The sequence below is a fragment of the Mchenga conophoros genome, linkage group LG8 (assembly GCF_057382185.1).
Source record: "Mchenga conophoros isolate Kocher_MC1m ecotype Shallow Benthic linkage group LG8, M_conophoros_male_GT1.1, whole genome shotgun sequence".
In the NCBI taxonomy this organism is placed as follows: Eukaryota; Metazoa; Chordata; class Actinopteri; order Cichliformes; family Cichlidae; genus Mchenga; species Mchenga conophoros.
The window spans coordinates 21403704-21419726 of record NC_140533.1 but is presented as its reverse complement, the minus strand read 5'-3'; positions in this window follow the sequence as shown (position 1 = coordinate 21419726).

The window sequence follows — 16023 nt, the reverse complement described above, 5'->3', positions numbered from 1 at the left end:
AACATTTGATACACAGAATCTTTTAAGAAGAAACTTTTAAATTTACCTGGGTGCAGAATTTGAATCTTCACATGTAAACAGTGGTCTGACTTGTAAGGCATCACAACATGTAACAACAGAGGGCAGGAAAATCACCCAATCTATGCCCTGCTAGGACTAACATCATTGCCAAATTAATGTCATGTACTGTAATGCTGGCACACATATATTTTAAATGGCCTGTGCTTGCTTCTTTCTGGCACCCTTGAAGCATGGCCACAGTACAAAATATATCAAACATAGCATTAGTTCACGAAGACCATTAGGTCAAGCTCAGCCTCCAGTCCTGGCACAACAGGAGCCCACATCAGCTGATGGTTTAGCCTTCCTTGCTCCCAATTTGAAATCTTTCAAAAGCCACACATCTGCAAGCTGCTTTGTAACCCGCCTCTGCCCCAGCTTCTCCTCTCATGTCAAATCTAAGTAAGTATCATATTTACTGTCATTGCAACATGAGACGCCATCACAACATGTAATGACAGCAAATATGAGACAGAACAGAAGCTTGTTCTGACCTGTGCTGAGGACTGCTGTTGTTGCTCTTTCAACCTTAAGCTTTCCTCATAATGCGTGTGAAAGGAATAAGAGGTCCCAGAACAAAGCCAAACTGCCACATATTAAAAAGACAATAATCTTCTTTTGATTATATTGGTGCTGACTGAAATGGAGGAACAAGCAGAACTGTTTTTAATTTGCTTTGCTTGGCTCTTAAGACCCTGGCAAAACCTGTATGTTGCCATGGCTATGCATCAGTGTTGAGTTGAAATGACATTAGATTCCGGTGGATAAGATTGTTAGGGAAAAAATGAACCATGCTCTCCATGGAAAGTGGTTGAAGATGAAAATGAAGTTTCAAGTGGGCATTTCTGTCTGGTCTCAGGCTAATTTTAAGTAGCTAATGGAAAGCATTTATATAGCATACACAGTCACGTTCGCCCATTCGCATTCACATCCCTGTTGTATACTAGAAATTGCTTTTCGTATCATACACTGATTACCATTTCTGCATTTTTCCCAAGGACACTTTGATGGGGGAATAAAGGAGCGATGATCAAATTACTGATTTTCTATTTTGTGGGCCCCGTCTACCTTCTGAGCAAGAGTCAGCACTGCAGCTCAGAAGGCACTGAAGTACAGGTTTCATTTTAATGACAGCTATGAATTACAAATATTACATTATAGTAAAGCACTGCTACAAAAGGAAGTTGTCATAATGCATTTTCAGAAGGTCTTGTAACTGTATGATACCTATACAGAGCACACTGTACCGAGCTCTTTCATGCTTTGCACTGATCAGTCAGTCCTACAGAGTGAACACTGAAAGAAACAGTCTTGAATGCAGCTGCTTGGAATGAGGCAGGGAGAAAAGAATGGTTTATTGAGATAGAGACCTTGAGATGCATCAGTAAAAATTCTAAAAGCAGATTCTGAGATGAAAATGACTTCATTGCTATGAAATAAAATAAAGTAAGAAATAAATATGTTTAAAAGACTATCAGTAAAGCGCTTTAGACATTCACCTCAGCAAGGCCACCAAGGTGAAAAATGAAGATGGTGTAAGATGTGAATGGAAATTGTATAGTTTGATGCACATGGCTTGAAAAGAAGTAGTTGTGGATCACTGAAGTCATTAGGATTTATCCTCTGGAGACTTGCAATGTCTGTACAAAACTCCAATCTTTTCGACAGACTATAGGGCAGCGCGGTGATTTATTCCTTAGCAGTTTTGCCTCAGCAATAATTTTCTGGGAATTTTCTAACCGTTTGTTGGCCAACTGAGGCCTTTCTGTATGGTGTTTGAATGTTGTCCCCGTGCCTGCAGATGATCTGGTTTCCTCTCACAGTGTAAAAGCCTGCCTGTTAGCTTAATTGGTGATTCTAAATTGGCAGTAGGTGTGGATCAGTTGTTATCTGTCTCTGTGTGTTAGCCCTGTGATGGACTGATGAACTGTCCAGAGTGTATCCCGCCTTTCACCCAGTGTCAGCTGAGATAGGCTCCAGTTCTGTGTAATTAAAGAGTGAGTTAAACAGGACACAAACCATATGCCTCCAGGTTTATAATCCTGATTTATATCACCGCCACACCTCTTGCCAACTTGGGTATTCCAACCATCCTCTGCTGCTTATCCAGGTCCAGGTTGCAGGGGGAGCAGTCTGTGCAGAGATACCCAGACATCCCCCTCCTGAGCCACCTCAGTTCCTCTGGGAGTACACTGAGACATTCCCAAGCCAGATGAGTAAATAATCCTTCCCGTGTATCCTGGATTTGCCCTGGGTTCTCCTCCCAGTTGGATATGCCCAGTAAAGGGGGAGACGTCCAGGAGGCTGATACCACTTCAGCTTGCACCTTATGAGCGCTTTAAAACAAACTTTAACGAAATCAATTTCCGACTTTCAGTTATTTAACTTTAATAATTATCATTTTATGGTTTGTTAAAGGGAACTAACTATTGGTTTAATTAATTATCAACCTACAAACTGTTTTATCTACATATCATTTCTTTGCTGCGATTCTTTTTTTAATTTAGAGAAGGCAGCATAGACTATCTTGCCAACAGAGAAGTTCAAAAAAAGGCCTGTTATGATTTCGTGCTTTGAAATGGTTGCTTCATTTATGGTCAGCGTAACAACTGTAGATGACAATATTTATAGCAAACGTTCTTTTCTGTGGCCACCAGCTGTCGGTCTGTCAAGCGTCCAGAGCAAAATGTTCCGAGTCCAGCCAGAGTGATAGTCTCTCTTTCATCATATCAAGTTAGTCCTCTTTATCTGCCAAGCTCAAGGAATTCATTGACAGAGAGATTTTTCTGCATCAGCTTCACACTGTCGTGTGCTTCTAAAATAAACACAGTTAACGATCGGAAAGGAATAAAATAGTGAGGGAAAAAAGCCTTTATGAATCCCCAGTCTCTAACACCTCTTCATCTCGCTTCTCCTCCCCCTCTCCAGCTCTTTCTCTGACTTCACTACAGACTCCAGTAGCTTTATGCTGGCTCGTCTCCAGCAATTATCTGGTTGGTTCCACTCTGACGCAATTCAGACTCCACTCATCCTCTTCTTCGTCATCAACTCCTGCTTCCTCAGTAAAAGCGAGACTCCCTCACTGACATAAACTCCCACTCATCACCAGAATGGGCATCAGCTCTATCTCTGCTCAAATTTTTCTTTGGCACTGACTAAATCTCATCTCCATCTCCTCTGTGGATCCTCAACCAGATTGACAGCACTGTGCTGCGGCTGCGCTCAAATATGGCCATAACTCCACTTTGGCCCTGACTCCATGCCAGCTGTCCACCAGCTTTGGCTTTGACTCATCTCTGCTCTTAAACCTCAAGCACAAGCGTTTCCGCTTTCCAATCAAAAAGTTGACAGTACAGTATTAAGGCTCTCTTCTCCCACCCAAAGTTCTGCCTGAATAATTAACAATGGGATGGGTGAAAATCTTGGATTGTTATTTGTCCAGTCCACCACTTTAATACAGACTCAAATAACAAAATTAACAGTAGGACACCCATGAACTATTTTATAATCAGGAACTTTCATATAATGAATCCTACCACGAAAAGGCCAAAGTTTTACAAATAAGCTAATGTCTGGGGCCTGGATCTCCTCCATGCCTGCTTCATGCCCTGGGGGATGGGGCTATGGCTCTCTACATCCTCTTGCAGACCATTACATGTGGAAACCATTTGAATACAAGCACGCTGATCCACACAGGTGTGCACACGTGTGTTCACTGTTCGTAGACTTAAACTACACCTTTCTTGGCTGCTACTTCAAAGCACATTGTGCGCTGTCTGTCCTGCGTTCTGCACAACAACATTGAATATTTAGTATTTACTGCTGTTTACACTTAGCTAGATTAATGCGATGGTGTTGTGTTTAGTATGTTGCTTTGGTTTTTTTTGTGCTTGTTTTCTATTCTTTCTCCCTCAACAGGTGATCCAGGAGATTTTATTTAATTTAATTTACTTTTTTCCCCTTTCTTACTTTCCCTCTCCCCTTCTGTTTTTCTTTTCCTTCCTCTTTCTTTCTCCCTTTCCTATCCCTCACTCATGTCTGTCCCGTCTGTAACAACTGAAAATAAAATAAAATAAAAAATAAAAACCAAGGTCAAATGGACCAATACGGCAATGCCACGATGATCCATTTGACAGAATAAATCCATTGGGTATCCTTGTTGGTCTTCAGACAACAATTCTGACGGCTAAAGAACCAAATGGGACAGGCAAAGAAAAAAACAAAAAAAAAACAAAAAACAAATAAGCTAAGAAAGAAAATATTTAATGTTGAAGCTACAAGTTGAAAGTAGTACTGTAAAGTCACTCGTTGATTAAAAACTTTGATTTCTGGCCATTAAAACCCTTTTTGTTTTTTATTTGGAGCAAGAAGTGGCCATATTTACCTAGAGGACGGTATGCTAATTTACCATCTGTAAGATGTATCGAATTGTATGGATGCCTTGCACAGGCACGGATACATGCTAATTAATGCTAAATGACAAATATTTTTTTTATAATTTATTATTGTTATTTGTTAGATTAATTAATAGTTCCAAAACCCGAAAGGCATCAAAGACACAAAAACAAATCAAGAGGTTGAGTTCAGTGGTTAAATTAGAGGAGGACAAACCTAAGCATGAAGCTAGTAGCTACAATTAGCATTTACCTTTAATGTCTGTGTGTCAACAAATTTTCGTAACTGTGGAGATGTGTCTGCATCTACAAAAAAGTATACTTAACTTGGACATTATACTCTTTTGTAAGCACAGACACAGCTGGACACGTCACGGCAGAATAGTCATTCCTGTTAGACCTTGATTTTTTTCTATTGTGAAAAATGGACACAGACAGCTGGAGACTGGACAGACATCAAGCCGACTTTTTTTTTGAAGTCGGCTTGAAGTCTGCCACCTGGGGCACATGAATTGGATCAAGCAGAGATACCCGTAAAAAACACAGAATGGAATCCTTTCAGTCATGGATTGGCCTCCCCAGAGCCCGACATCAACGCTATCAAGGCAATGTGGGATCATCTTGACAAAGAATTGAACAATTCAAGAACTGAGCTCTGAATGTCCTTCCAGAAGCTTGAAGAAATATTCCTGACGAGTACTTAAAGAAATAACAAGAAATGCTGCAATATTGATAATAACAATAGTAATATTAATAATAACTTTATATCATAAAGTGAAATAAACAAGATTGGATGAGCTTTGAGATGTTAAAATCAAAATTCCATTGTTGATGAAAATGTTACCAAGGTTTTAGCAGATGATTTGATGGAACTATAGAATAACAATAAAGATGTTAATATCAAATATTCCCCTTTCAAGATAGTTAGAATTGTACAAATTCCATTTTACATTAAGTAATACTCTGTTTCCATTTATGTTTGAACATTTTCTATTTCCCAGCAAATTATAAAGAAAGAAAGGGTGACTCAACACTTTTGCACAGTAATGTACACACAAGGGCACAGAGCTCCTGGAATGGAGGTATTTGTTCTACTCAGAGTTCAGTGTGAATAGTCAACAGCAAGGCTGACCCTTGGGTCAAATTTTATCTGCATTTATCCAGCGCTTTACTACAATAGCACTAATTCTGTGTGAGAGAATACTTTTCATTTCTGCTTGAGGATCACTCCAAAAACACGAACCTGAGTGTCAGTGGTTTGGAAACAAGGGCCTTGGTGCTTACTCTTATTTTCAGAGTAGGGAAAAAAGAAAACAAAATGTTGAATGGTGTCTCTAACTCCATCACGATGAGGTCACAAAAACATTTTTTAACAGCTTGTAAAGCTATCATATCCCTCTATCTTTTAATATTCTCATTCAATCAAGTGGCTCTTCATCTATTTTAAAATGTTGGCAATGTATAGTGAGTGCTTTTTAAATTTTGGATTACTTTAAAAACGTGCTCTGAATGGTTGCATTTTTTTTTCCAATTTAAATCACGACATCTGAGTAATTCACACCATTTTAGATTCTGTATGTGTTACTTTTTTAGACAAAGCCATATTTTTTGTAGTTTCACCTCTGTGCACCTCCACAGTGGCTCTTAAAACAGTCATTATGTGATCAAAGCGCAGACTTTTAGCTTTAATTCAAGAGGTTTAATAAAAGAAAAAGTTAGGAAATGCTGAGAATTATAACCATTTACATACACAGTCATCTGCTTTTATAGGCTCAAAACTTATTGGACAAAACAATATAATATTAAATATAATGGCAGTTTTTAATACTTGTATAAAAGGCTGATGTCTACAACCCAGGGTCATCAAATGCTCTCTTTCCTTGGCTCCTGCTTATTTGTGGGTCTCTCTGCATTCAGTTTTCTATTTAATAACTGGAAAGCATGCTCTGTTCGGTTGAGATCAGGTGACTGACTTTGCCACTGAAGAACATCCCATTTCTTTACCTTGAGAAACTCTTGGGTCGTTTTCCATTTGGACTATAAAAAGCCATCATGCTTTTTCTATCAGCAGTCACATCGGCAGTAAATACCAGTGGCCACAGGTTCCCCTGGCTGCCATACATCCCCTTGCCATTACATATGAAGATCACTCTTGTATACCTTGTCAATGATACACCAACCTCATTGAGAGTGTTCTCGACTTGGCTGTCAGTGCGCCCCAGGGTGGCTGTGGCTACAATGCAGCTTGCCATCACCAGTGTGTGAATGGGTGGATGTATAAAGCGCTTTGGGGTCCTTAGGGACTAGTAAAGCGCTATACAAATACAGGCCATAGTGTTAATGTAGCCACACCTAAAGCTTTTGTTACCGCCTTGATATGTTTAATTTTCAGTCTAATGATGGATTCCCTCACTTGCCCCTCTCTATTGGCCTCATATTATAATGTACAGTGAAACGCTACGAAAAGCAAATTCAACACTTTGAAACAACTTCAGATCTTATGTCTGCTTCATTTATTAAATAACAAGTGAACAGGCCTCAGCTGGCCATGAAACCACTTGTCAGACAGTTCTCCAATTAACTGTGAGCCTCTGACAAAAGGGGACTGTGTATGAAATCAACTGTATAATAAATAAATAATTTTATCCAGCCCCAAAAAACAAAGGTTTTCCGCACTGTGGCACGGCACAGGTCTCACTCGAACTTAGAGATTAAGCTATAGCTTTGAGTGCAACTCAAGGTACTTTAAGAATATCACTAGACTGACTGGACTGAATCTCCAAAAGTTGATTCTGTTCATCTGGACGTAGCGTTTTATGGGAGAAACGTTTCGTCACTCATCCAAGTGACTCCTTCGGTCTTCAGTCACTTGGATGAGTGATGAAACGTTTCTCCCACAAAACGCTACGTCCAGATGAACAGAATCAACTTTTGGAGATTTACTTTCCTGGATGATTGAGAATGCATCAAGATGACTGGACTGAAGTTTTATTTACATCATCTTTGGCAGAAAACATCTTGGATCTGTTCAGCAACGTCATTTACATGTATCGGATATGCTTCTTTGTAGTGTGAAGGAAATTCCTTGTTAATAAAAAGAGAAACGAATCAGCTCAAAATAGCTTAGTTCATCCATATCTTACTCCTTCACATAATTTGCTTTAGAACACTTTGCTCCCTTTCCCATCATCCTAGCCCAGACATGTAAATAGATTTCCGAGCCAGCTGTTTCTGACTGGAACATCCTGTTTTCCACGAAACCACTGGCCATGCAACATTAACAGATTGTTTAATATCACGTCACCTGCCAAGAGATCTAATGCCTGCCAAGACTTTGCAACATCGGCGCAGAACATTTCTTACAGATGTCCCCTATCAAAAAATATCTTTAGACAATAAACACAATCTAATAAAAAGTCAACACAAGCATGATGAACACTAAGATGTTGTTAAAACAAACAATTTGTGTATGACAGTAGTCCATCATCATATGCAGGGAGTATAAAAACACAAATGGGATGAGTGCAGAGCTGTTTTTTGTTGCTACTTGCTACAAATGTGCACAGTTTAAAATGTAAATGAAGAAAATGTTTAACTGTGCTGCTGTATTATGTGTTACCATCAGTCAAGGAGAAAAAGTAGGCTGTGTATTATCATTTTAAAATGCTCTTAGAATCAGTGTTAACCCTTAACCCAGAAGGGTTTTCAGTGTCATGGTAAATGCTCGGAAGTTATAGCAAAATCTGTAATATTTTTTTTGCACTAAATCAAAAGTAGACTCAATGGCCACTTCTTTAGGTACATCTATTGTGAGATCATTATATTATCTTATGCCATGTTAGCCCTTAATTAAAGATTGTGAAATCATTATGTAGTTTTAGTTTGCATTATTCTCCTGAATTAGAAGAAGGTGATAACTATTACATTTGTTAAATTGATTTGTATTGAATTAGACTGCTGATTTATTGTGAATGAATGATATTGTTTTATGATGAATTATACTGCTGAGGTATAAGAAATACTGTTTTCAGAGAGTCATCACCTTACTTGTCTGATTAGAAAAGAACAGAACATACTGCACAGGAAGCCAAGGTCACAACTTAGGCGCCGTAAGAGAGAAAGAATGTGAATGTTTAGGTTTTTACGACTAGGTGGGGGCCAACAGAGGCTATAAGAGGTTGAGTAACCCGCCACCATTTTTGAGATTTGCTGTGACCCTCTTCATGCATGTCTCCCCATCTGGATGGTTTATGCTCATAAAGTGTTGAATTGTATGGAATAAAAGATTGTTGATTGAGCATTTATACACCGAGTATTGTCCTTCCTTCAGCCCAAAGATTAAAAGAATTGGGAGGATTTAACACTATTCAACCACTTGTTAAGGCAAATATTTAATCAGCCAAACTGCAACATGGCACCAACTGGTAAGATGTTCCAGAATGGAGAAGAACTTTGATTTGAATGACTGAAGGTGACATGGTTGTCAGTGCCAGATGGGCTGGTCTATTTCATAAACTGAAGACTTGCTGGGAATTTCCCCACACAAAAAGGGTAAAATATCCATTGAGGAACCTTTCTCTGGAAGAAAATGTCAGAAGCCAGAGATGAGAGGACAAACTGCTTGGAGCAGATAGTGTCATGGCACTAGGCCCGTGAACATGTGAACAAGTGTTTTGTATTTTTGTCCTGAGGTATTGGGTTTCATGTTTCAGGTTTTCATGTTCCATGGATCTAGTGTTTAGTTTTTCCTAGTTTAGTAATGTTAATTTAATCTTAGTCTCCCTTTGCCTTTTATTTGCACTCTTCACTTCCCATCGTCTGCTACCACAGACCTGACATACAGAAAGGCAACAGTAACTCAAATAATCTTTATTCACAACCAAAGTATGTAGAAGAGAATCTCTCAACACACACGACACTGATTCTTACAGCAGTCCACTCCTGTCAGTTATGAAGAGCAAACTGAAGCTACAGTTCACATGATTTCACCAAAATTAGACAATACAAGACTGAAGAAAAGTCGCCTGGTCTGGTGAGTCTCGAATTCTGCCGTGATATTTGGACGGTAGGGTCAGAATCTGGTGTAAAAAACATGAAAGTATGGCTCCATCCTGGTTGCGGTATTGTTGCGGACCATGTCCATCCATCCTAGTAATTTTTTTTAACATAATGACACAACCTTTGCTGACACTGATATAGAGGTAAGGTGATATCACCTCTGCTTCTCTCTTTTCATGATCAGCATTTAGGGTTTTTTTTCTCTTAATAGAACTACTCGGAGTTGGAAAGAACTTTACATTAATTTTTTGAGAACGTGTTAACAGGCGCCTCTATCATCACATGGACCCCAAATACTTGCCTTTTGTTACTGATAAGACAAAGGAGAAAACAGCGCTCATCACCCATAAAACTTTTTCTTTATAGGCCTATAATCGTTTCTATTATTACATCTACAACGTTTGAAGACAGAGGGAGAATATCAGTAATGCCAATGCGAACATGATTCTCTCATTCTGTTGCTTTAATTAATCAATGCTTGTGCTGGTCCAACACTTTCATAAATTAGGTCTTTGCAGTCTCAGTGCAAAAAGTGAGTCAAAATAGATAATATTGACTCGGTAATAATGACTTCCTTATCTAACAGTCCTTCATATCATCATTATTAGCTGTTATACCCAGAATAGATTCACATTCTCGGGCAAGAACAACAGCTGTGATAGATGTGGCTGCATTCATTTCAGCATGAGCGTGTGAGAGAACTCTGACGAGTCATATGAGCAGTTCAGGATCAAACTGTCTCGAGATCTCGGAGCCCAAAACGGCCCATTCAACTCTGCTCTCTACATATAGTGGACTTTTCATGGCTCAGCAAGCCAATTCTTCACTTTGGCTGCTGAGATGGAGTCAGGGGTTCAAGAGCTTTTTTTGTGTGTGGAAAACCACTGATGCCAGAGTGAGTCAATATGGAGGAGACCTTTTGGATGCGTTTTGTAGACCTCAATCGCTGCAGGAGAGCAACTAAATATTGCAGGTTAGTTAGATGATCCTGCAGGTGGATGGTAGGAAGAAAAGGTTCAACTATCTGAAGAAATCTCTTTTCAAATCTCAACAAGCGAGAAAACGACACTTTAAAAAAAGCAACAGTGGTAGTGCATGTCTGCTCATTATGAGCAATAAAAGAAATAGTCTCTGTAGATAGGAAATTCAGAAGGGATCTTTTCTGGCTGATTGTTTGAGTTGGAAACAGCAATTTAAGTTGAGCTGCTCAATTATTCTGTCTTCTCCAGGATTTGAGGGAAAAATGGGTCTAAAACAGTGAAACAGCTAGCAGACACATTGCTTTTATCATATACCTGTGCATAACATGGATGTTTGCACTAAATACTCGCATGACAAAATTATACTTTAGTGTCCAGAGGTTGTCATCAATATTGTCCCCGTAAGTTCATTTAAATGTCAAGCTATGTGTGCTTGGAATATATCCAAAGGGTTTTATATAAATGTGGAAACTTAAGACTGGGCAAATATTTTTTTTTTTTTTGGACTGGGGGAAAGAAGGGGAGAAAGAAAGAGGGAAAGAGAAACAGCTGAGAAGAGGGATGGGGGAGAAGGGCAAAAAACAAAAACCAACGGAACGGGCAGAAAAAAAAAGACAAAGAAATACATATATCAATCACCTGGATCACCTGCTGAGAAAGAAAAAAGAAAACAAGCAGAAGAGAACAAGAGTAATAGAGTAAACAACATCACAATGATATATGGGAATATGACAGTAAATACTAAATGTTAAACATTATTGTGCAGCACATAAGATCAACAGAACACAGTGTGCTTTGAGGTAGGAGCCAAAAAGGGTGTAGTTTGTGGGTGTGATCACCCGTGTGTACACCTGTGAGCATGGACGCGCTTGTTTTTTTTTTTGTTTTGTTTTTTTAAAAGGTTCCTTCATGTAATGATCTGCTAGAGGGTGTGGGGGGGCCACAGCCCCGTCCTCCAGGGCATGAAGCAGGTATGGAGGAGATCAAAACTCCAGACATCCAGAGGCCCCCAGAACACAGCCTGATGGTAATTTGGATTCCGTGTATCGTGCCCACCCCCAAGATCCTATATGTATGTGTAATGAGAGTGTGAGTAATGTGAATGTCTAAGTTGTGGGATAAAATTGAGGCAGAGGCAGCCAGAAGGGGACAGGGGGGGGTAGCCTCCTCTGCACCCTGGTGACATACCCCTACTCCAAGGTCCTGCATGTGTGGGTGGTTGCGGTGGAGCGGGAAGGGGGAGGCAGCTGGAGATGGGGAGGGAAGGAAGGGAGGGGCAAGTGATCCCTCCCTGGGGCCAGCTCCCCCGCTGACCCCAGTAGGCACCCCCATACTCCGCGACCCGCCAGGGAAAGGGGGCCCAGGCCCATCCAGACCGGGGCCCAGTGCAGCAGCGCCTCCCGGCCCCACAGAGCCCGGGACAGTCCACCCAACCCCACCACAGAGAAAACTGCACCCACCCCACCATCCAAATATTGTTAAGAGCTAACAGAAAGACTCTTTTTAGATCTGGGAATGATATTTGACTAGCATGAAAGATGTAAATTTTGGCTTTCCTTGAAAGAAGCTTGTAAACACAGTAAGGATATAAGGATATATTAACTAGATTTGTCCCCTCGTGTCTTAAGAAGTGTCTTAATTCCACCTTTGGCATAGATTCAACAAGGTGCTAGGAGAGTGTTGGTGACTGTGAAGGCAATTTGAATCCAGTGAACTCATTGTTATGTTCAAAAAAACTAGTGTGAGATGACTTGATCTTTGTGACATGGCGCATTATCCTTCTGGAAGTAGCCATTGGAAGATGGGTTCAGTGTGGTCACAAAGAGATTAAGATGGTCAGCAGGAGTTTCTACTAAGAGGTCCAAAGTGCAAAGCCCAAAGTTATAACAATTGTTTGAATTACTTTTGCCTTTCTATAAGGTTGAAGTAGTCGTGCCATTCTCGCTTTCATCCAGAGAACAACATATTTTCTCTTTTTCGGACTATTCTTTGTGAACCTTAGAGATGGTTGTGTGGGGAAATCCCAGTAGATCAGACCATCAACTATGCCCCATTCAAAGTCACTCAAATAACCTTTCTTCCCAATTCTAATACTCGGTTTGAACTTCAGGAGGTCGTCTTGATCATGTCTACATACCTAAATGCATGGTGTTACTGTCACGAGAGTCAGGAGCTGAACTAGTGTATCTAATAAAGTGGGTAGTAAAATCACATTACCTCTACATTTAAGAAAATGATAAGAACAAATGACCAATGAAATTCACATGTTGGATTTCTTCAATTTGACACCAAAGAATGATTAAAAATATTTTTTTTTCTAGAAGAAAGACTAGACAGTTGTCAGGCATCTTAAAAACGCTTCTCGGCACTTATTTGGGCAGTAGTTTTGAAGGATTTATTTCATTTCAGAGCACCTATAGAAAAAACAGACAAATGTGAGCGAATGCCACATAAAAACTTTGCCCTGAAGTAAAGTTTAAAGAGCTTTGTATCCCATGGAAGATACAGTCCTACCACAACGTGCTGTTTTGGAATTTGCTCTTAAATTCCAGTTCAGAAATCTTCATCTCTCTCTTACAACATTGTTTATGTAAGTAATTCTCTCTCCCTAGTTAGAAAAAAACTGTTGGTAACTGGATGGTATATTTATTGTAAAAAAAATAAAAACTCTTGAGTGCAAATAATAAAGCTGGCCAGAATCTCTCACACAGTATTAAAATCTCTTTGCTAGAACACACAAAATCAAAAGAAGTCCTGAATGCTGAGAGCTCCATTTAACAAAGAACAGCAGTGAAAGAGGCCTCTTAAATAGAAAGAGGCCTTGGCACAAAATACAAAGGACTAAGATGGCAACAGACACATTTTCCTGGATTTTTCGTCTGAACAAGAAAACCCACTCAGAGCTGGAAAGACAGTACGAGTAAATAGACCATGGGGAGCGTAACTCGTCTTAAAGGAGCACTCCTGTAATTTGGTGATGTGCCCCCCTAAAGCTGAGACACTCACAAGTCACAGATTTTTTTAAAAGTAAGTAAAACAGAGCCTCATATACAATATTCTAAATTTCAGTCCCCAATTCACCATGAGAAATGAATACAAATGCCCCAAAATTTCAACTGCCATGCTTTTATGATTTCTAACGCAAGCTTTCTAGTCAACAAGTCCTTCGAATTAAATGTCAAACTACATCATCAGTTCATAACCTACAGCAAAGAAAAGCTCTTTGTTCTGATATTTCCAAGGAAAGGATAACATCAGTAAATTAGGATTCACAGTGTATTGAACCTCTTTTACACGACTACAACATCAAATGTGAGGTCAGGGAAAAACTGGTGGTTATGAGGTTAAAGGAAACCAGTGCTCTCTGTCAGTTGTCAAGCATGATACAGTCTGATCCATCCACATAGATTCAACCTGATGTGGCATTATCTGATTTACCCCTTGGTGTGTTTGCTACATGTTTTTCAGTAGGGTTCATCATGTCAAGGAAACTGACCCAGGCAGGTTGAATTTTTGCGAGCGAGCACAATTTTGAGAGCAAAAAACCGATCAAATAACACAATTCTGATTCAAATGCAGTCTTCCAACGTGAAAGTGGGCTTGCAAAAATGAACAAAATTCAGAGGGAAATGATCGAGCAAAGAACTATCTTGGCCACCTCCCTGTCGAATAAACAGAATACTCTGCAGGAGGAGAACAGGAAGGTTTAGGAGCAGCTCTGCATTTGGAGAGGGAACACAAAGAGAGGAGGAGCACGGGGAGAAGGAGACTGAGAGGAAATGCTTGTCAGAGAAGAAGAAAGCCTAAGAGAATCAAATTGATGTAACGTGTATGGAGAAACTGGGAGAAGAAATAACACAGAGTGAAGCTGTGCATGCATAGCCACCTACATACCAGCACAGAATGATTGTTCTGCAATGATGACATATTTGCTTTGATTATCTTGTTGACATAATGAGTCTTTTGATTAAATCTGGAATAAAGGGTGGATTACTGTAGATTTAATTTATAAGATATGTAATGTTTATGCTCTGTACTAGAATGTGTTAAAGGGGAAAATGGGTTTCAGATTGGTACTGATTAGATAGAGGAACAGAACGTTTACACTAAACACTATTTCCAGTCATTTCTCATGCGTTATCTTCACATTCGCTACAACATCTTTGTTTACCATCTACCAAACAGGACACAACAAATTCACCTAGAGAGGAAATGCATGTGTTTTCTTTAGTCGAGTAAATAAAACATGTTCTTCATTATGAAAAAAGAATGAGCTTCTTTTCTTAGAACACAAACACGATGCAGAACAAACTGTTTAGACTTGCCTAAATGTCTATGTTGTTTGTCACTGGAATACAAAGGTAACAAACAACGAGAACTAACACAAGTAAATATTTTCTACGGCACGTAGCTTTGCAGGTAATTGAATGTTTATTTATAATTTTTCCAGTGACTTCGGTTGGGCATCTTTACAGCTGTCTATCTCCAGTGCAGCACACGCAGCTCTCCCGTCAGGTCCTGGCATCTAACTCTAATAGGGAAGGCGTGATTATACGATGGAAATCAGCTGTGTTGGTCTTCCGCTGACACCAAACCCCGAACCCACTGCTCCACCCCTCCCCTGCTGCTGTGCCACAAACCACACCTCGCCACACTAATAAAAGTGTCAAAGATAGATACAGCATAGAGATACAGTTTGCAAGTTATTTGTGGCATTGATTCACAGTCGCCTTGTTGATGTCAAATATTAGAGGAGATTAGCTAGACTACTTTGAACTAAGAACTAAGAAGAATCTTAAATATCTTAAATATCTTAAATAGCCACTTGTTTTAACTGAGGAAAGCAGAAGAGCACCTCTGAACCTCGAAGCAAGTGGACTACATCAACAGCAGAAAACCACATGGGTGCTCACCAAAACTGGATAAAAGAACACTGAAAATATGGTAAATGGCCTGTATTTGTATAGCGCTTTACTAGTCCCTAAGGACCCCAAAGCACTTTTTGCAACCAGTCATCCACCCATTCACACACTGGTGATGGCAAGCTACATTGTAGCCACAGCCACCCTGGGGCACACTGACAGAGGCGAGGCTGCCGGACACTGGCGCCACCGGGCCCTCTGACCACCACCAGTAGGAAACGGGTGAAGTGTCTTGCCCAAGGACATAAGACTGTCCAAGCCGGGGCTCGAACCGGCAACCTTCCGATTACAAGGCGAACTCCCAACTCTTGAGCCACAATCGCCCCAAATATATGTTTGCTGTTGTGATGAATCTCCATTTCTCTGCAACATTTGGATAGTAGGGTCTGAACTTTCTGTAAGTAACATGAAAGCATAGATCAATCCGGTGGTGTAACGGTGTGGAGGATATTTTCTTGACAAAATTTGGACCCCTCAGTACCAATCAAGCATTGTTTAAACCCCACAGCCTGCCTAAGTATTGTAGCTAACTATACCCATCTCTTTATAATCACAATGTACCCATCGTCCGATAGCCGCTTCCATCTTGATAACACACCATGTGACAAT